The following is a 21242-nucleotide window of genomic DNA, read 5'->3' as shown; positions in this document are numbered from 1 at the left end:
GGGCGCCCGGGTGGCTTAGTCGGTTGAGTGTCCAACTTCGGCCCAGGTCATGATCTCACCATGGCTGTGAGTTCGAGCCCCGTGTCGGGCTCTGTGCTGACAGCTCAGAGCCTGGAGCCTGCTTCAGGTTCTGTGTCTCCCTCTCTCTCTGCCCCTCCCCCGCTCATGCTCCATCTCTCTCTGTCAAAAATAAACATTAAAAAAAAATTTTTTTAAATAGTGAAACATTAAATGTATTCAATATTAAAATATTGACATAAAAAATAAAAATTTAGGGGCACCTGGCTGGCTCAGCTGGAAGAGCACACGACTCTTGATCTCAGGGTTATGATTTCAAGCCCCATGCTGGGGTACAGAGATTAAATAAATAAAACTTTAAAAATAAAATAAAAAATTTAAACTTCTCACTGAACTCATGGATCTTCTGGGAATTCATAGCTGGCAGCTTAAGAAATATTTTTAGGGGCGCTTGGGTGGCTCAGTTGGTTAAGCGTCCAACTTCACCTCAGGTCATGATCTCGCGGTTCATGAGTTCGAGCCCCGCATTGGGCTCTGTGCTGACACCTCAGAGCCTGGAGCCTGCTTCGGATTCTGTGTCTCCCTCTCTCTCTCAAACATTAAAAAAAAAAAAAAGAAATCTTTTTAGAGGGATATCTGGCTGGCTCAGTCGGTAGAGCATGGACTCTTGATCTTCGGGTTGTGAGTTCAAGCCCCAGGCTGCGTGTAGAAATTAATTAAAAATAAAATCTTAAAAAAAAAATATCTTTAGAGGTGATGATCACTTTCCCTTTCTCAAAGGAGGGCACAAGTAGACCCCCACAGACTTTGAATTAAGAGTTGCTGTGTGTAGGGCGCCTGGGTGGCTCGGTCAGTTAAGCGTCCGACTTCGGCTCAGGTCATGATCTCACGGTCTGTGAGTTCGAGCCCCGCATCGGGCTCTGTGCTGACAGCTCAGAGCCTGGAGCCCGTTTCAGATTCTGTGTCTCCCTCTCTCTTTGCCCCTCCCGTTCATGCTCTGTCTCTCTCTCTCTCTCTCAAAAATAAATAAATGTTAAAAAAAAATTTTTTTTTAATAAAAATAAAAAAAGAGGGCAATCCCTCTGTGTTAGAGGTGCCCAGGTTGACTCTTCGTTTCGGCTCAGGTGATGATCTCACAGTTCGTGAGTTCGAGCCCCACATCGGGCTCTGCTCAGACAGCTCAGGGGCCTGTTTGGGATTCTCTCTCTCCCTTTTTCTCTGCCCCTCCCCTGCTCACACTCTCTTTTTCTCTCAAAACAAACAAGCTTTAAGAAAAAAAGAGTTGCTGTGTGCATGTGCAGGAAAGGGGGGGGGGGGATACTGTAACATTTATAGAGGGCTCACTTTGTACAAGACTGGCGGAGGGTATGATCTGTTTTATTTGTTTAACCCCTCCCCAAACCTCTGTGAGCTCTACTGAGCTGTTCTTATCTCTTTTGCTGAGGGAGCGATGGAGGCTTGGGTGCAATCATTTGGCCACGGTCACACTGTCAGCAAGCACGGAGGCTGTGGTCTAGGAGGAGAGGCTGGCTCTCCTGGCTCTTGCATGTGCCCACACACACCTAATGAGAGATGGCAGCAGCGTTTGCCTTCGTCCTTCCCACCTCCTGTTGTCACCTCCACTTGCCTCTGCACTGATTCTGGACATTTCACAAAAAGCCTGCTCCAGCATTCCTCACAGCTCGGATGCCGGCATCGAGCATCTGATCACCGCTCAGGAAACACTTGTTGGCTTGTCACCGAGGAGCAAAATGCTTTAAACGGTGTGTGTATGCGCCCCGCGCCGCGGTTCATTTCAGTGAGATCCTTCTTGTTACGGTCCCCAGTTTACGATAATTGAGTACTGCCTGGCGTACGTCCAAGCAAATTAACTTTCTATTATTGACAGCAGAACAAGGAGACTAAAATCAGGACCATATCCCCTAAATAGGCCCTCACACGCTTTTTCCACCTCCCCTGGGACCTGCTGCTGCTCTGTGTGGATTCTTGAGGACACAGAGCCCCTGCATGTCCGTGATGGGGGTGAGCTTTTGGACAAAAATTATGAGGCCCAGCTGGTGAGAGACATCCTCCGTGGTTTGGGGTGGGTGGGCTCCCTGCCTGCCTAGCTGCTTCCTCTGTCCCCCTTCACCAGTTCAAACAGGCGCTGCAGCCCAGGGGGAGATGTCCGTTGTCTCCCAGAACAATAGCGTCAGCAACCCACCTACCACTGAGAGGCATGTGGAGAGACCTGATTGAAGAAGCATGTGTTCAGACATGATTCAACCTGCTAACTCAAAGAGGCATTAAAGGCAGGAAATGAAAAAGAGATGAGCCGTATTACTTTACCTTCGGGACCCCAGATAGTGTGTTTATACGGTCACCATGAGGTAACAACTGGAAAGGCTCCAAAGTGTGGCATGATCTAACCTGTGAGTCTATTTTCTTGCTTTCCGGTCCAGGATCCTCTCCTTGTGGGGGCTGAGTGCTGCCTGGTGCTAAACGTTTCCAGTCAAGAGAAATTCTAACCTGTCTCTGGAGACAATGCCGAATAAATCAGTGAGTCCTTTTCTCTTTCATTTCACCTCACTGCCGCTGCTTATGTTTTTGGTACCAGGCTCAATACATCCTCACTCTGGTGGTTTACATCATTCAAAGATTCGCCATCTGTTAATCATGTTCCCTGAAGTCACCTCTGGGTCCCAGCTCTGTGTTTTTGGTTTCTTTAATCTCTCCTCATAAATCAATCCCTCTATTCCCTTAATTTTTACTGTTCTTCTCTGAACTCTCTCCAATTTGTCTACGTACTTCTAGTGCCGGGTGTCTATGTGCAATTTGCTGGATTTGCTGGACTAAAGGTCATATTTGGAGGGTCCCCACCAATTAATCTCCTGCCCTGCATACTTTCAAGGGGTCTTGGGTATAGTTATAAATATACCACTGACCCTTTATCCCATTAGTGCATAATAAATATCCCCTAGAACAACATGATAGTGTCGCGAGGCTGCATGTCACAAGACTTCTTTAAAAGGGAGGCTATTTTTCTTTGGGGTCTTTTGGTAGAGCAAATAAGCCAACAAACACAGAGGGATCCAGCTTACACCCTGGTTCGTTTTCTTTTAATGTTTATTTATCTTGTGTGAGAGAGAGGGTGTGTGTGTATGAGCAGGGGAGAGGCAGAGAGAGAAGGAGAGAGAGAATCCCAAGCTGGCTCCACATTATCAGTGCAGAGCTCAATCAGTGCAGGGCTCAATCTCATGAACCGTGAGATCTGGACCTGAGCCTAAATCAAGAGTCAGACACTTCATCGACTGAGCCACCCGGATGCCCCATACCCTGGTATGCTTTCTAATGGATGGTGTCAAAGAAAAATTCCAGGTTATTTTCCACAGACCACCTCCCACTTAACGGAGGAAGGCAATTTCTAAATTGGCCATTTAGGTAAGATATACGTCCCTAGAGAAACTGTGACGTTTGTGGTTAAAGTCTGATACCAGTCCACAAAATATACCTTATCAAGCTTTCAAATATTCATAAACGCCAGTACAGGCAAGAGGGGGGTACAAGGGGAACCTTCACTCACTGGTACTGGCTGTACAAATTGGCACAACCTTTCTGTAGGGTAATCTGGCAATACATATCCAAAATCTTTACAAAGTATTTGCCCTTTGACCAACGGTAACCAATGAGGTTATTTTTAGGAAGCTATCCTGAAAACATAATTGGAAAAGGGACAAACATGTGGGTACAGAGATATATGTCCAAGTATTATTAGAGTAGTAGGAAAATACTGGAAATAACCTAAAATCTTTTTAAAGAGTGATTAAGCAAATATAGCTGAAAAGGGGTACAAAGGTGTATATACACAGATATTTAGCTCAGGATTATTTATAGTGGGTAAAATTAGAAATAACCTAAAAATGCAGTGTAGGGTGATTGGTTAAACAAGTAATGGTTCAATTCCATATTTGTTCACCCAGAAAGATCCCTATGACACACTGAGCCAATAGAGTATCTTACAAAGAACTCATTGCATGGTCTCATTTTTATTTAGAACAAAATCTCTACCTCTCTTTTCATGTATACATAGGACATGGTCTGGAGATAAATATCCTAAAATAGTCATAGTGGTTGTCTCTGCCTAGTGGGCTTTGGTGTGATTTCGGTTTTGACCTTATTGTCTGATTCCATCCCAATGGAGTCTCGTTACTTATAAAAGACATTTCTTCAGGGGTGCCTGGGTGGCTCAGTCGTTTGAGCGTCCAACTTCAGCTCAGGTCATGATCTTTTGGTTCGTGGGTTTCGAGCCCCGCATCAGGGTCCACACACTGATAGGGCAGAGCCTGCTTAAGATTCTCTCTCCCCCTCTCTCCGCCCCTCCCCCCACCACACTCTAAAAATAAACAAACTTTTTTTTAAGAAAGACATTCTTTCAGAACCAGAATCAACTTGGTAGCTGAACACAGACTTTGAAGCCTGACTAAGGTTCAAATCCTGGTTTGACCACTTACTGACTGTACAGTCTTGGGCAACTAACCTCTCTCTACTTTAGTTTCCTCATCTGGAAAAGATATATAAGTAGTAATAGTACCGACCTTAAAAGATTGTCTTGAGGGGCATCTGGATGGCTCAATCAGGCTCTTGGTCTCAGCTCAGTCATGATCTTGCATTTTATGGGATCAAGCCCCACATTCAGCTCTGCACTGACAGTGTGGAGCCTGCTTGGGATTCTCTCTGTCCCTTTCTCTGCCTCTCCCTTGCTCACACACATGCTCTCTCTCTCTCTCGCTCTCAAAATAAATAAACTTAAAAAAAAGGATTGTCATTAAAATTAAACTACTAAATATATTGCAGTGTTATAAACAGTGCCTAGTACCTAAGAAGAGTCTATGGCTTATTAAGTTTTAACCCTTATTTAATAATAGCTAACATATATTGAGGACCTATTCTGTGTCTGGTGCTGAGCTCCGTGCCTTACATGCATTCTTTCTACTCTCAATGGCAAGTGGTTTTAACCCTGTTTTCTCTAGCAGATGAGGAAACAGACTTGGAGATACATGTGATGTCATCAAGGCCACAGAGCCTTCCACATCTGCAGGATGACAGGACCTCCCCCAGGCTGTCTGGAGTCCAATCCTGGTTCTTTCCTCTCTACCTGCTCAGTCTTCCCAAAAGTGAGGAAGGGAGACAACTCACAGACGGCTCCACACTTTCTAGTTAGGACCTAGACAGATGGCGATGCCACTGATTCACACAAGAAAAATAAAAGGCTTCCAGAATTTTAGAAAGAAAAGGACTCTTTCAAGTTAACCTTGTTCAACCCACATTTATAATTTCAAAATGTCTAAATCCAGAACTTTATCTGTCTCCTCACAACATGCTACCTCCAGAGTATCAAGTTTACTCCTCAGTTAAGACAAATACTGCCTTCCCAACATTTTGTTGGCCTTAAACTATCCTTTTAGTGGGGCACCGGGTGACTCAGCCAGTTAAGCATCCGAATCCAACTTCGGCTCAGGTCATGATCTCACAGTTTGTGAGTTCAAGCCCCACACCAGGCTCTGTGCTGACAGCTCAGAGCCTGAAGCCTGCTTCAGATTCTGTGTCTTCCTCTCTCTCTACTCCTCTCCCACTCCACTCTCTAAAAATAAATAAACATTTAAAAAAAAATTTTAACTATCCCTTTAGTATAAACATTATAACAATAACCGATTATCTCTGGAACACACAAATATTTAATGTTTGTACTTCTATTATCAATGAAGTGGTTAATCGATGTATCTGACCAGCATTCAGTTGATTTCACTAACAACCTATCAAAATTAAAACAATTAAAAAAACAAGATACACAGTTAATTTAAGCTTGGGTTCATAAGGACTCTCAGTAAGGAAATGTCCAACCTAGAGTTAAGCAATAAGCATGTGCCCAGCACTGAGTGAGGCATAGAAATCACTTCCTAAAATTCCCAGCCCCAGCCTCTTCCTCGTTCACATCCTCACATATGTCCAGCCTTCATCATCACCCTCCTTAAGCTGCTGCCTGTTAACTGAGTGTTGATAAGTTCTCTTCAGTGCCATTGTGAAAGACTGAATCACATCTGATGTTCCTACTCACTCTCCAGATTCTTGGCTCTAAGACAGAGAACAGTCCACTGAATTCCAGATGCCAAGATGCACGCATCATCAGAGAAATCATTTCCTGTTAAGAGACAATATCTCTCCCCCTGCAGGTGACCTGGGAAACCAAGGATATTCTTGCTTGTGGGCATTCACTCACACCACATGGCTGATGCTTCAGGCAGGTTACCAAAAGTCCTTTGTATACTAAGGCTTTGGTTTACCTGCAGAGCATTTTGCTGACCTGTCTCCAAAATAAAGGTCTTCATCCTTATCAAAGACCTAAATTCTGAAGCAGCCCTAGAGAGTAAAACTGCAGAAACCACTAGAACCCAAATTGTTACACTCTCCTCCAAATGTACATTCAAGGTTGGTTAACACACACACACACACACACGCACACGCACATGCACACGCACACGCACATGCACACACATCAAAAGGAACCAAACAAATAATCAATATATGCTAGAAAAGAATTTTCTTGAATTAAAAGAGAACCAATGTCTATAGGCAGAAAGAGCTCAAGAAGTACCAGGAAAGCACAACAATGCGAATGTACTTAGTGTTACAGAACTATGTATTTTTAAATGGTTAAAATTACGAACTTTGTTATGTATATTCCACCATGATATTTTTAAAAAGTAGAGCCAGAAAAACTGTCATTAAGTTAGATCCTGATGATGCAGAATAGTTATCACAGGTAATTCATCTGAATATACATAGAAAATACACTGGGAAATAATTCTACAATATAAACAGTTCTTACCACTAGACATTGAAATTTCTGGTAATTTTTTAATAATTTCCAAATGTTTTCCAAATTTTGTAAAAATGAGTATTAGTATTTCTTTTATAATCAAAGGATGCTGTAAAAAATATACATGTAATATATAACATACATGTAATGTATATATGATATATATGTAAATACGTCATAGATGTATATGTAAAACACTTCCTAAATATGTCCCTTCTTCACCATAGTCTTTAGCAAGACTCCCTATGTTTCACATAGACTATTTCATTAATGCCCAACTAGTGCATAAGACCTACTCCACTTTCTCCTCCACACCAGACAGAGTTCTTCAGGAGTATAAAGCAGAAAGCACATATCACGTAATACTACATAATACCACATAATACCCCACCCCATTCCTGGTCCTTACTCAACCCAAAGCTTCATTCCACCCCTGAGTCTTGCCTTGTCCTTCAACTCCACCCATCCCTCTTCCTTCTCTTTGGCTGAGCCCCAGGATGATCTGATTTGCCAATTTCAGGGATGAGAATGAGTTTGAGGGGTTGTTGTGGTGAGGGATGTGGGGCAGTGACATCTTCATAAGAGTGTTTAGGAGGGGATTTAGGTAGGAATCTACCTGAAATTGCAGAAGTTGTGTTGTATATTAGTTTGGGATAACTTGAGATGGGGGTGATGGAGATGAAGAGAATTGTAGTAAAAGCGTTTGCCTACTAAGCATTTTGTTTTTACTTTGATTGTTTATTCACCTGGGGGCGTGTGGGTTAGGGTTGATGGAAATTATGGGGAGTTCTATTCTCATCAAGCTACCCCTGGTTAACCCCCTCCCTTTATTTTTTTCTGGTTGACCCCCCCCCCCCCTTTAGCTTCCTGCGAACTCCTAGGTGTCTCTCATCACTCAGTTCAAGCATCACTTTCTCAAGATTCTGCCCGGACATCCTAGTCTTGATCATATGCCTCTTCTGGACTCTCGTAACATTTCAGCAACGCTTTGGCAAAAAAGTGGTATAAGCAATTCCTACGCTCCACTCTGTCCTTTTCCTTACCCACCCTAATGCTAGACCGCAAGCACAAGAAATATCTTCCACTCTGTATCCTGAGCGCCAAGCACTGTATCTGGCAAACAAGTACTCAATAATTATTTTTTAACAAATAGTCAGTGAGCGAGCATAGAAGAATCAAGGATATGGGTCTCCTTGACCCTCAAGGATATGGGATCTCAAGAATGTGAGAGTTTACAGAGGGATAGTGTGCTGTTTTACACCTCTTCAACCCTGATGATTAAGCCAGAAGAAACAGGCTTTTCATATATAAGTTACAGTGAACTAGCATATGATTAAGTCATTGATGAATGAATGAACTAATGGATGCATCTAAAACAAGGCTCAGGACAAACTTGATTATTTGACCCCCTAAAACTGAAGTCAGATAACAGCAACAATATCATAGTCTCAGAATCTAAGAAAGACCAGGCTAGGACTTGCCGCTCCCAGTTAGGCAATAGTTATTCTGGGAACAGATTGTGGGAGCATCGGATATTCCTCTCCATGGACCTCTAAATAGCCCTGTCTTCCTCATGTTCCCACTCCAGAAGAGCAGCGAAGCCACTGTTATTTTTAGTCACATGCCAAATGTAATTCTAATTTATTCAGCTTCCTAAAACAAAGAAGTCCTGAACAAAGCACAGAAAAGTACATAGGATGTTTAGAAAGGTAAACAGCATGAGCATAGGTATGGAGGTGTGAAACTAAATTGTGTGTGTGTTTGTGCGCGCGTGTGCCTGCGTGTTGCAGCAGATATCAAGAAGATCAGAACACACTGCAAGGCAAAAAAAAAAAAAAAAAAAAAAGGGATATGCGTATGTAGGAACTAAGTCCAGGATAATATCATATGCCACACAAGGGAGCCTAAATTCTTATCTTGACCACAATGGGAAGCTATAAGGTTTTCAGGCAGGGGAATGATACAGTTGGGTTAGTATTTAGAAAGATCCCCCTGGAAGTAGAAAAGGCAGGGAAGGGAAACAAGCTGGAGTCAGATAAATGGCTGCTGCACTAGCGCAGATATCCATCACCCCAAAATTTGCCTGCTTTGTGTTCAAAGCAACACAAAATAAGTCTGCCCCTAGAAGTTAAAGATGACAGGAAATCTTGTGGGCAACAACTGTGAGCAAGCCATATAGCCAACTCCAGGTCTTTATTTTAAAGGATAGATATAAAGGCGCCTGGGTGGCTCAGTTAGTTAAGCGTCCAACTCTTGATTTTGGCTCAGGTCATGATTGATCTGAGGGTTGTGAGATCAAGCCCAGCATCAGACTCAGCACTGAGCTTGGAGCCTGTTTAAGATTTTCTCTCTCTCTCTCTCTCACTCTGTGTCTCACTTTCTGTCTGCCACTTCCCCACTTGTTCCCTCTCTCTTTCTGATAGAGATAGATAGATAGATAGATAGATAGATAGGCAGGCAGATATAAATAATAGAATGTCTGAGGTGCCTGGCTGGCTCAATTGGTAGGGCATGCAGCCCTTGATCTTGGGGTTGTGAGTCTGAGCTCCATGTTGAGTGTAGAAATTACTTAAAAATAAAATCTTTTAAAAAAATAATGTGTTAGGTAAGTCTAGTCCAGCTTGGCCCCAGTCATCAGGCCTACCTCTAACCCATAAAGTCAACACCCAAAATTATTGATCCCTAGACCTTTACCTCCTTATTGAACCTCCACACTGTTTTCCAGAGTGGCTGCACCAATTTGCATTCCCACCAACAGTGCAAGAGGGTTCCCGTTTCTCCACATTCTCTCCAGCATCGATAGTCTCCTGATTTGTTCATTTTGGCCACTCTGACTGGCGTGAGGTGGTATCTGAGTGTGGTTTTGATTTGTATTTCCCTGATGAGGAGCAACATCGAGCATCTTTTCATGTGCCTGTTGGCCATCTGGATGTCTTCTTTAGAGAAGTGTCTATTCATATTTTCTGCCCATTTCTTCACTAGATTATTTGTTTTTCGGGTGTGGAGTTTGGTGAGCTCTTTATAGATTTTGGATACTAGCCCTTTGTCCGATATGTCATTTGCAAATATCTTTTCCCATTCCGTAGGTTGCCTTTTAGTTTTGTTGATCCTTTGCAGCACAGAAGCTTTTTATCTTCATGAGGTCCCAATAGTTCATTTTTGCTTTTAATTCCCTTGCCTTTGGGGATGTGTCAAGTAAGAAATTGCTACGACTGAGGTCAGAGAGGTCTTTTCCTGCTTTCTCCTCTAGGGTTTTGATGGTTTCCTGTCTCACATTCAGGTCCTTTATCCATTTTGAGTTTATTTTTGTGAATGGTGTGAGAAAGTGGTCTAGTTTCAACCTTCTGCATGTTGCTGTCCAGTTCTCCCAGCACCATTTGTTAAAGAGACTGTCTTTTTTCTATTGGATATTCTTTCCTGCTTCGTCAAAGATTAGTTGGCCATACTTTTGTGGGTCTAGTTCTGGGGTTTCTATTCTATTCTATTGGTCTATGTGTCTGTTTTTGTGCCAATACCATGCTGTCTTGATGATTACAACTTTGTAGTAGAGGCTAAAGTCTGGGATTGTGATGCCTCCGGATTTGGTCTTCTTCTTCAAAATTACTTTGGCTATTCGGGGCCTTTTGTGGTTCCATATGAATTTTAGGATTGCTTGTTCTAGCTTTGAGAAGAATGCTGGTGCAATTTTGATTGGGATTGCATTGAATGTGTAGATAACTTTGGGTAGTATTGACATTTTGACACTATTTATTCTTGCAACCCATGAGCACAGAATGTTTTCCCATTTTTTTATATCTTCTTCAATTTCCTTCATAAGCTTTCTATAGTTTTCAGCATACAGATCTTTTACATCTTTGGTTAGATTTATTCCTCGGTATTTTATGCTTCTTGGTACAATTGTGAATGGGATCAGTTTCTTTGTCTTTCTGATGCTTCATTATTAGTGTATAAGAATGCAACTGATTTCTGTACATTGATTTTGAATCCTACAACTTTGCTGAATTGATGTATCAGTTCTAGCAGACTTGGTGGAGTCTATCGGATTTTCCATGTATAATATCATGTCATCTGCAAAAAGTGAAAGCTTGACTTCATCTTTGTCAATTTTGATGCCTTTGATTTCCTTTTGTTGTCTGATTGCTGATGCTAGCACTTCCAACACTATGTTAAACAACAGCGGTGAGAGTGGACATCCCTGTCATGTTCCTCATCTCAGGGAAAAAGCTCTCAGTTTTTCCCCATTGAGGATGATGTTAGCTGTGGGCTTTTCATAAATGGCTTTTATGATGTTTAAGTATGTTCCTTCTATCCCGACTTTCTCGAGGGTTTTTATTAAGAAAGGATGCTGAATTTTGTCAAATGCTTTTTCTGCATCGATTGACAGGATCACATGGTTCTTATCTTTTCTTTTATTAATGTGATGTATCACGTTGATTGATTTGCGAATGTTGAACCAGCCCTGCATCCCAGAAATGAATCCCACTTGATCATGGTGAATAATTCTTTTTATATGCTGTTGAATTCGATTTGCTAGTATCTTATTGAGAATTTTTGCATCCATATTCATCAGGGATATTGGCCTGTAGTTCTTTTTACTGGGTCTCTGTCTGGTTTAGGAATCAAAGTAATACTGGCTTCATAGAATGAATCTGGAAGTTTTTCTTCCCTATTTTTTGGAATAGCTTGAGGATAGGTATTATCTCTGCTTTAAACATCTGGGAGAACTCCCCTGGGAAGCCATCTGGTTCTGGACTCTTATTTGTTGGGAGATTTTTGATAACTGATTCAATTTCTTCGCTGGTTATGGTTTCTTTCATCCATTTTGAGTTTATTTTTGTGTATGGTGTGTATGGTGTAAGAAAGTGGTCCAGGTTCATTCTTCTGCATGTTGCTGTCCAGTTTTCCCAACACCATGTGCTGAGGAGACTGTCTTTATTCCATTGGATATTCTTTCCTGCTTTTGTCAAAGGTTAGTTGGCCATATGTTTGTGGGTCCTTTTCTGGGTTCTCTGTTCTGTTCCATTGATCTAAGTGTCTATTTTTTGTGCCAGTACCATACTGTCTTGATGATTACAGCTTTGTAATACAACTTGAAGCCTGGGATTGTGATGCCTCCAGCTTTGGTTTTCTTTTTCAAGATTGGTTTGGCTATTTGGGGTCTTTTCTGGGTCCATAAAATTTTAGGATTGTTTCTTCTAGCTCTGTGAAGAATGCTAGTGTTATTTTGATAGGGATTGCATTGAATATGTAGATTGCTTTGGGTAGTATCGACATTTTAACAATATTTGTTCTTCCAATCCAGGAGCATGGAATAGTTTTCCATTTTTTTGTATCTTCTTCAATTTCTTTCATAAGCTTTCTATAGTTTTCAGTGTATAGATTTTTCACCTCTTTGATTAGGTTTATTCCTAGGTATTTTATGGGTTTTGGTGCAATTGTAAATGGGATTGATTCCTTGATTTCTCTTTCTATTGCTTCATTATTGGTGTATAGGAATGCAAATGATTTCTGTACATTGATTTTATATCCTGCGACTTTGCCAAATTCATGGATCAGTCCTAGCAGTTTTTTGGTGGAATCTTTTGGGCTTTCCATATAGAATATCTGCAAAGAGTCATCTGCAAAGAGTGAAAGTTTCACTTCCTCCTGGCTGATTTGAATGTCTTTTATTCCTTTGTGTTGTCTGATTGCTGAGGCTAAGACTTCCAATACTACTTGAGTAACAGTGGCGAGAGTGGACATCCCTGTCCTGTTCCTGATGCTGGGGCGGGGAGAAAGCTCTGTTTTTCCCCATTGAGGATGATAGTAGCGGTGGGTCTTTCATATATGGCTTTTAAAATCTTGAGGTATGATTCTTCTATCCCTTGAGGGTTTTTATCAAGAAAGGATGCATATTTTGTCAGATCCTTTATGTCCAAAAGACATAACCCTGAAGCAGGTCACCAAGGGAGTAAAGATAAAGAGGACCAAGGGCTGAGCATTGGGATACCCCAATATTAAGTGAGTTCAAAGAAAAGGAGGAACCAGCAAAGGAGATTAAAAAAGAGAGTTAGGGGGAAAACAAAGACAAAGTGTCGCATCCTACAAGCTAAGTCTGAAAACAATCCATCAGGGATCGTTTAGTGACAAACTAAAATCTCTAAACCTAGATCCATCATAGTGACTTCTCTAGGAAATGTACAATCTACTTATGTAGCAAAATGCAGAATGCAATGTAAATATTTCTTTCATTGCTGTGCTTAATTACTCATTAATTTATCAGATATAGTTCTTGCAGTTCAGGATCCTGTCTCCATTTAATTTCCATCTGTTTATGATGCTATCACAGTTTAATTAAATAAACCAAAAGTTTAGGTGTTGTATGAGCATATGGAGGTAGAAATATCAGATCAACACATATGACTAATATCTGAAATGTAGTAATTGTGACATTATCTAATCTGTGACATTATTAATCTTGTCATTTACCAAAATAAGTACCTAAGAACCAAAACTGAAAAAGAGTTTTTCTTAACTCTAAACTTCACCATAACAAAACACCTCTAAACACAAAATGGCTAATATGTAATAATTGATCTGATATTATTCAGACAATATATTAATTAGTTAATTTCAAGGGTTTAGCCCAACACTTACTTAGCATTTGGAACCACTTCCCTTGGTTATTTCTTCCAGGGATACAGAGGAGTATAGATTTGGTAAATATGATGTTCATGGGTTACCATAGCAAGCAAGGCACAAACAAAACCAGACCAATTCTGGATCAATGTCTTTGTAAGAAAAAAGATGCCTGATGTATTTCTAGATGGCTTTATAGCAACAAGGTCACATTTCCTACAAATAATAATTGAGCTGCAGAAACTAAGTATAAGCAATGCTTCACACGTGGAAGGGGGCATATGCTTCCATATGACTTCCCTCAGATACGCTATTGTTCTATGAACTCCTGGAACATAATCACATATCTACATACAAATTTTACTAAAACTGTGGAATCAAGTAACCATTTCAAAAATTTTTTAAACACCATTTTTTTAACACGATGATAAATAGAGTCCCAAACCCAAGCAAAGTTTCATTCATTTTCCTTGTGGAATCAGATTCTGTAAAAATTTGTCAGATCCTTTTAAAGTTCCTGTAGAACAAATAAGCACATGCAGTCATGTTTTAGCAATTAGGATGAAGTCAGAACAGGCATACGTTTCAAATCTGTGACTGATACAGTCCTGGGAGGGTCTGTTTCACTAGATGAAAGAAAAGGTAGAATAATTGTTGTATCCCTTACCTAAGTGATATGTAGGGCTGTGCGGTGCTCAAAACCCACTAATTGAATGAATGGATGAATAAATATAAAGACTTGGGTTTATAGTGAAATTTTTTGTTTAAAAAGGTCAGAATGGAAAAAAAAAAACTGGCTTAACACAGATCCTGAGAAAGAGCCCTGGGAATTGAAATTCAACTCAAACTAAAGTTTGGTCAAATGGACCAGCATTGTTATAATATATAAAAAGTTAATACAATCTTATTAGATGCAAGCTTCCAGATAAAGTGCAGTAATTGTGCCTACACTTGGCATGAATTAGACTTCACCTGTAATGTTTTTTGTTCCAGGAAAGATATCATAAGAAGGACATTAGCAATCCAAATTTTCCCCAGAGGATGTGTCCAGGTTGCTTAGCACAGAGCCTTGGACCTACAGCTGTTCAATAAATAAGTATTGAATTACCCTGAACTGATATGGAAGACTCTGGGAATCATAAAAGAAATGATTAAGGGAAGATGAAAGGAGGTGGATTATAGCTTAACCCCGAATGCACATCCTAACAGAGCTGCCCCGCAATGAAATGAGATGCCCAATGAAGTAGGAATCTTAACATTCCATCAGATGAATGCTCACCTATCAGGGTTGTTACCAAAGAATCGCTTACACTACTAAGTGGGAAACTGAGATGGATGGCCTCCAAAAGCTCTTTCAGTCTGAGCAACCTGGATGGACGCCACGGCCGACAGAGAGTATGTCCATAGCTAGCTTAGAACACTGTCCAGCTAGTTCTACTCACCTTCCCAGGGAGCCCCTGTCATGCATTCTATTCTTCAAAGGGGAATGCCATTGGGCTCCAGGCTGCAATGTTACCATTTGCACAGCCACGGACAGCCACTCTGTGGGGCACCTTATGCCCTAAACCAGCCAAAGCACTAGCTTTCCCTTACCATGCTTCCCACTCTACTTGTTTGGAAAAGAAGCTGTTTTTTAAGTCATTCTTCAAGAAAAAAAAAGATCGCTAGGGGCGCCTGGGTGGCTCAGTCGGTTAAGGGTCCGACTTTGGCTCAGCTCATGATCTCATGGTTTGTGAGTTCGAGCCCTGCGTCAGGCTCTGTGCTGACAGCTCAGAGCCTGGAGCCTGCTTCGGATTCTGTGTCTCCTTCTTTCTCTGCCCCTCCCCAACTTGCGCTCTGTCTCTCTCTGTCTCTCAAAAAATAAATAAATGTAAAAAAAAAAAAAAATTAAAAAAGAAAAAGAAAAAAAAAAGATCGTTGGCTGAGAACTTTGTACCTAAGTGCTCCTTATCCAGCAACCAATTCTACATACTTTTAAAACTTGATGAGATGAGAGTACTGGGGGAGGTGTGTGCAACAGTAGGAAGCCTTTTTGTTCCCTTCCTCACACAAATACCCTGAAAACACTGGAGGAAAAACTGCCACCTTACTGCTAGAACCTGGTTGTCTGGTGATGTTTGCATGAAGCAACAGTGGCATCTAGTGGTGATATGCATTAACCACATGCTTGCTCCATTCATGACAGAAAAACGGATAAAGACCTAATCCTTCTCCCCAACCTCCCCTTGTTCCTCTGATCTACCCAGACCCAATGAGAAGTTGGCTGGGAAACAGAAAAAGTCAGTAAAACAGGGAACCCTTAAAATGATGCATGCAGACCTTACTAAACACTTAACATATCTAACGAGGCATTCAGTGAACAATTGACATACGGCCAAAATTTCTTTCCTGAATGCAGACCCCCTGAATTGGTGCTAGCATATGTTGCATAAATCAAACATTATACATCACCTACATCACCTATACATCATTTGTTCATCGTACATCACCTACAACAGTCAGCTTTTGTTCATCGAAATAGGCGAGAACCTTAAGACATTTGTGAAATAAGATTTCCTCCACTGGTTTTTATAGGGTTTCCTTTCCTCGTTGTTGTCTCTCACTGCTTTTTAACAATCATGGCCCTTCAGCTCCAAGTCTAACTTAAAAGGGGAATGACACCAGTGTGGGCTTCAGCATTTGGGGATCTAGTTCCCTGTGTTGCGTCCACCACACCCCGGGAGGCCAGCAGTCAGTCCAACCCCGACTCAGTGACAGGATCCTGTAGGCATCCACAGCTCCCCTCTCCAGCTGCCTCCCGGGTCTGCTTCTTTCATTATATCAAATTTTTCACTGGGAGGAGGTGGCTGCTTCTGGTGGTTTAGGGTGTGAGAGCTAGAGCCATCCTCCCTGGCTTTAGTTCTACCCTCTATAAACTTGGGAAAGTTGCTTACCCTCTTTCTAAACCCAGGATCCTTATCTGGAACATAAGAAACTAGACCCTACTCTTCGGGTGATTACGAGAATTAAGTGAGGTAATCCATGTAAGGCCCTTGGTGCATGGCCTCACAAGCGGGAAGCATTCAATCAATAATTACTGGTATTTTGTGTTTATCTTCTTCTGCTATCCCATAGACCTGCAGTTCTCAAGCTTTTTGGTCTTAGGATCCCTTTACGTAAATTCTCTAAAATTAAAAGGACCCTAAGAGCTTAAGTTTATAGGTTACACCTTTTGACATTCACTGTTTTAGAAATCAAACCAAAATATTCTAATTCTTTTTAAGAGGACAATAATGAATCCCCTAACATAAATAACATTTTAGGAAAAATAACTACATTCTCCATAAGAATATTTGGTAAGAGAGTGTCATTGCTTTATCCTTTTCCAAATCTCGTTCATGTCAGGCTATTAAGAAGATAGCTGGGGGGCGCCTGGGTGGCGCAGTCGGTTAAGCGTCTGACTTCAGCCAGGTCACGATCTTGCGGTCCGTGAGTTCGAGCCCCGCGTCAGGCTCTGGGCTGATGGCTCAGAGCCTGGAGCCTGTTTCCGATTCTGTGTCTCCCTCTCTCTCTGCCCCTCCCCCGTTCGTGCTCTGTCTCTCTCTGTCCCAAAAATAAATAAACGTTGAAAAAAAAAATAAAAAAAAAAAAAAGAAGATAGCTGGGTTCTCCTATCTGCTCCTGTATTCAATTTATTCTAATGTTACACATCATGCAGCCCCTGAAAAACTCCTTGTGCACTCATGAGAAAAGGAGGGTGGAAAAGGCAAATGACGTCTTAGTGTTATTAAGAAAATAGTTTTACTCGGCAATCAAAAAGAATGAAATCTTGCCATTTACAACAAAGTGGGTGGAACTAGAGTATATTACACTAAGCGAAGTAAGTCAGAGCAAGACAAATAGCCTATGATTTCACTCATATGTGGAATTTAAGAAACAAAACATAAACATAGGGGAAAGGAAGCAGAAATAAGATAAAGACAGAGAGGGAGGCAAACCATAAGAGACTCTTAAATACAGAGAACAAACTGAGGGTTGCTGGCAGGGTACTGGGTGGGGGGTGGGGTGGGCTAAACAGGTGATGAATCACTAAATTCTATACCTGAGATTATTACACTATATGTTAACTAACTTGGATTTAAAAATTTTTTTAATAATTTTTAAAAAAAGAAAAAAAGAAAAGAGTTTTGGTCTCATGGGCTCCATGAGAGGACCTCAGGGACACACGGGGGTGTGTTTGCAGTTTGTAGCTGTGGCCCGAAGCACCCGTCCGGGTTTCCTGGTGTATCAGCACAGCAGAGTGGCAGGCCCCAAGTCAACTGACCGTCAAAACTGGGAGGATTCGCACAGACTAGAAGGGCCGAAGGAACTGGACATACACACACAGCAGCTGGTCAAAGAGGCAGGAAAACCCTTTACCCTGAGCCTAGCCTATACCCTGTGGTTCAGAAACTCAGACTCGGACCACGTGGAAGTCCAGAGTCCTGCCTCTCTACTGCACGATGAAGCTTGGTCATGACTAATAATACCTTTCCTGAAATCCATCCATTTTTCTGGCTGATGGGCTGAATTGTTTTCTGTTTTCTGTTTTTCTTATGTGTTTTAGTCGTTTTTTTTTTTTTAATCTGTTTTGGAAGAGAGCTAAGTCAAGGAAACTAAAATGTTCGTTGATGTCATTCCTTTTCCAGAAATCACCTTTTTAAAATCTGGAAATCCAATGGCTGTGTGTGACTTAATCATTACTTATTATTTTTACATCATTATAGGTTGGACTGATGGTGGTGGTGGTGGCAAGCTTTCAGACACATATTGTTGCTGAGACCCTCTTAATAGTGTTTTATTTATTCTTTATGGACCTTTCAGGCTACTTAAGTATAATCTATGAGGTGACATCCTGGTCACTATGTCCCTGCGTGACACTCAAAACCACATATGAGGCAAACTCAAGCAGTGGTTCATTCTTGGTACCCAGTGGAGATGGTTCCTCTTGAAGGAGGCTCCAGACATGATCTCTAAGACAGTTTATAAAAGGAGGGTAGGACCAGGGCTCTCTGGAGCTGACTGCTTTGGGTGCAGAGTTTATACTTTTCTCTCCACAAGGCTCTACAACTCAGGTTCTCTCTCCCTCACCGCACTAGTTCTAGAAAGTTGAAAAGTTACAGTTATCAGTCAAAACGCTGAGCTGCTGGCACCAAAACCCAAATCGAAACCACTGTAGTGCAGAGCGGGATTTGAGGAAGAAATGCTTGTTTCTTGGAGACACCTTGCAATGATTCCACTTAATCCAGGAGTGCCATGAAAATATAAACAATATAATGTGTAGAGCGTGGGTTATGAAATATTATAACATAGGAACCTATTCTTATTAATACAAACAGGATGCTAAGTGAAAGTTTTCCTACTCTTAGGTGAAGTATAGTCTAATCTCTAGATTGACCTCCTTCTCTCTACATCAGCGATACTGCACCTGTCCTACTCTACCCTTATGTCCACATCTCTATACTATATACGTATGCATCCCAGTAACTTTGTGCTTGCTCTTCCCTCTGCCTGGAACATCTCTCCCCAAACACCTACAGGAGGACCTGTGCCATGGTAGTGGTCCCTGACTCTGCTCTCTGGCCACCTTCCTGTGACCCTCCCCACCCCCACCCCCACCCCCATCACACACACACCTTGTAGCTCCTACAGCAATGATACACTCCACACACAAAGGAAGGAAAGGAAAACACACACACACACACACACACACACACACACACACACACAGACACACACCCTACCAGAACATCCTTTGCTGTCACTTAATTACTCCAAACTACAGTTGTCATCAGTGAAAGAGAATGGGCCAGATCAAACTGCAGTTTGCGAAACTATGCTCCCCAGGATCCCAAAACCTGCACAGAGCAGCTTGGGGGTGACCTCAGGCAACAAGAAGGGAACAGAGTGGAGAGGGCTTTGGCCCTTCCACCTCAGCCTCAACCAGAGCAGCTGTGATATTCTCAGGACATTTGGTTTGAACACAAACTGTGGGTCTGAAAGTCCAGAAAGAAACCCTAAAACACACATTGAGTATGGGATTGAGTATGGGATACAGGTGGCATTTCACATCAATGATGAGAAGACAGGCTATTTAATAAATGGTGTTTGGACCACTAGGCAACCATTTGGAAAAATGTTAAGATGGAACCATCATGCACATCTTACACAAAAGTAAATTCCAGATGGATCAAAGATTTAAGCCATGGAAAATGAAACCCAAGAAAAGAGAAGGAAAAAAAAAAAAAGAAATAATTTTCGAACAATTCCAAAGATTTGGGGAAGGCCTTTCTAAATATCACACAAGACCTGGGGCACCTGGATGGGTCAGTCGGTTAAGCATCCGAGTCTGACTTCGGCTCAGGTCATAATCTCACAGTTTGTGAGTTCGAGCCCTGTGCTGGGCTCTGTGCTGACAGCTTGGAAATTGGAGCCCTCTTCAGATTCTATGTCTCCTTCTTGCTCTGTCTCTCCCCTACTTGCACTCCCTCCCACCCTCCCTCTCTCCCTCAAAATGTAAACATTTAAAAAAAAAAAAAGGGGGGGGATAAAATTAAAAAGGGGCCGCTAATCTGAATTTACTTAAAACTGACAAGAATTGGGGCACCTAGGTGGCTTAGTTGGTTGGGTGTCCAACTTCAGCTCAGGTAATGATCTCACAGTTCATGACAACTCAGCCTGGAGCCTGCTTTGGATTCTGGGTCTCCCTCTCTCTCTGCCCCTCCCCCACTCACTCACGGGTTGTCTTTTTCTCAAAAATAAACATTTAAAAAATTTTTGTAAAAAATAAATATCACACAAGACCCTGAAACTAGAAAAGACTGATGAATTTGAATAAAAATGCTTTTAAGTCTACATACATGTTCACAAATCAGCATCAGGTCAGAAGATAACCAGAAAAATGAGAATATTGCAATATTACAAAGACGTTTTTCTTAATATATAGAGAACTTGCATCAATGAGAGGAAAGGACCAAAAGTGAGCATAGGCTATGAACAAGGGACCTATAAGTAATTTTTAGATATATGCTAACTTCATGCCCATTTTTTAAATGTAGCTTAGTATCTGTCCAATCAGAAAAGATCAAAAAAGTTTGGTGGCACCTGGGTGGCTCAGTTGGTTGAGCATCCAACTTCGGCTCAGGTCGTGACTTCATGGTTTGTGGGTTTGAGCCCCATGTCCTGCTTTGCACATGGAGCCTGCTCTGAATTCTGTCTCCCTCTCTCTCTGCCCCTCCTCTGCTCGTGCTCTCGCTCTCTCCCAAAAATAAACACTAAAACAAAAAAGTTTGATAAGATATTGAGCAACATGAGGAGGAATTTATAGAACATCTGCAGAGACTAATTTAGCCACATGTGTCAAAATATAAAATGAACATTGTTGACAAGTAATCCCATAGCTAAGAATTTATCCTGTAGCTAAACCTGCTTATTTGCAATATAACAACATATACACAAGGGCATGCATATTCCATAGGTATGGAATCGGAAGCCAAAACATTCCCTGACAATGGACAAGAGGATCAATTCATTGTGCACAGACCTCAAATGGGAACCAATGCCCCAGTAAAAAGAATGCGGTCACCCTGCCTGCACTGTTATGAAATGATCTCCCTGATACATTAAGTGAAAAAAAAAGAAAGATTCAGAAGTTTATTATCTTGCTTCTACTTACAAAAACACATGTGTGTGTGAACATGCTTGAATATGCACAAAATTCTTCTGGGAGGAT

At 41.5% G+C, this 21242-nt stretch overlaps 1 protein-coding gene across 2 annotated transcripts in view; it reads right to left on the bottom strand.

Moving 5' to 3' along the window:
- Window positions 1-21242, bottom strand: part of TBC1D30 (TBC1 domain family member 30) — a 147773-nt gene that overhangs the window by 32559 nt on the left and 93972 nt on the right. The window lies entirely within an intron of this gene.

Source organism: Felis catus, chromosome B4, assembly GCF_018350175.1.
Source record: "Felis catus isolate Fca126 chromosome B4, F.catus_Fca126_mat1.0, whole genome shotgun sequence".
Classification (NCBI taxonomy): domain Eukaryota; kingdom Metazoa; phylum Chordata; class Mammalia; order Carnivora; family Felidae; genus Felis; species Felis catus.
This window is presented reverse-complemented; position numbering and strand designations above follow the sequence as displayed.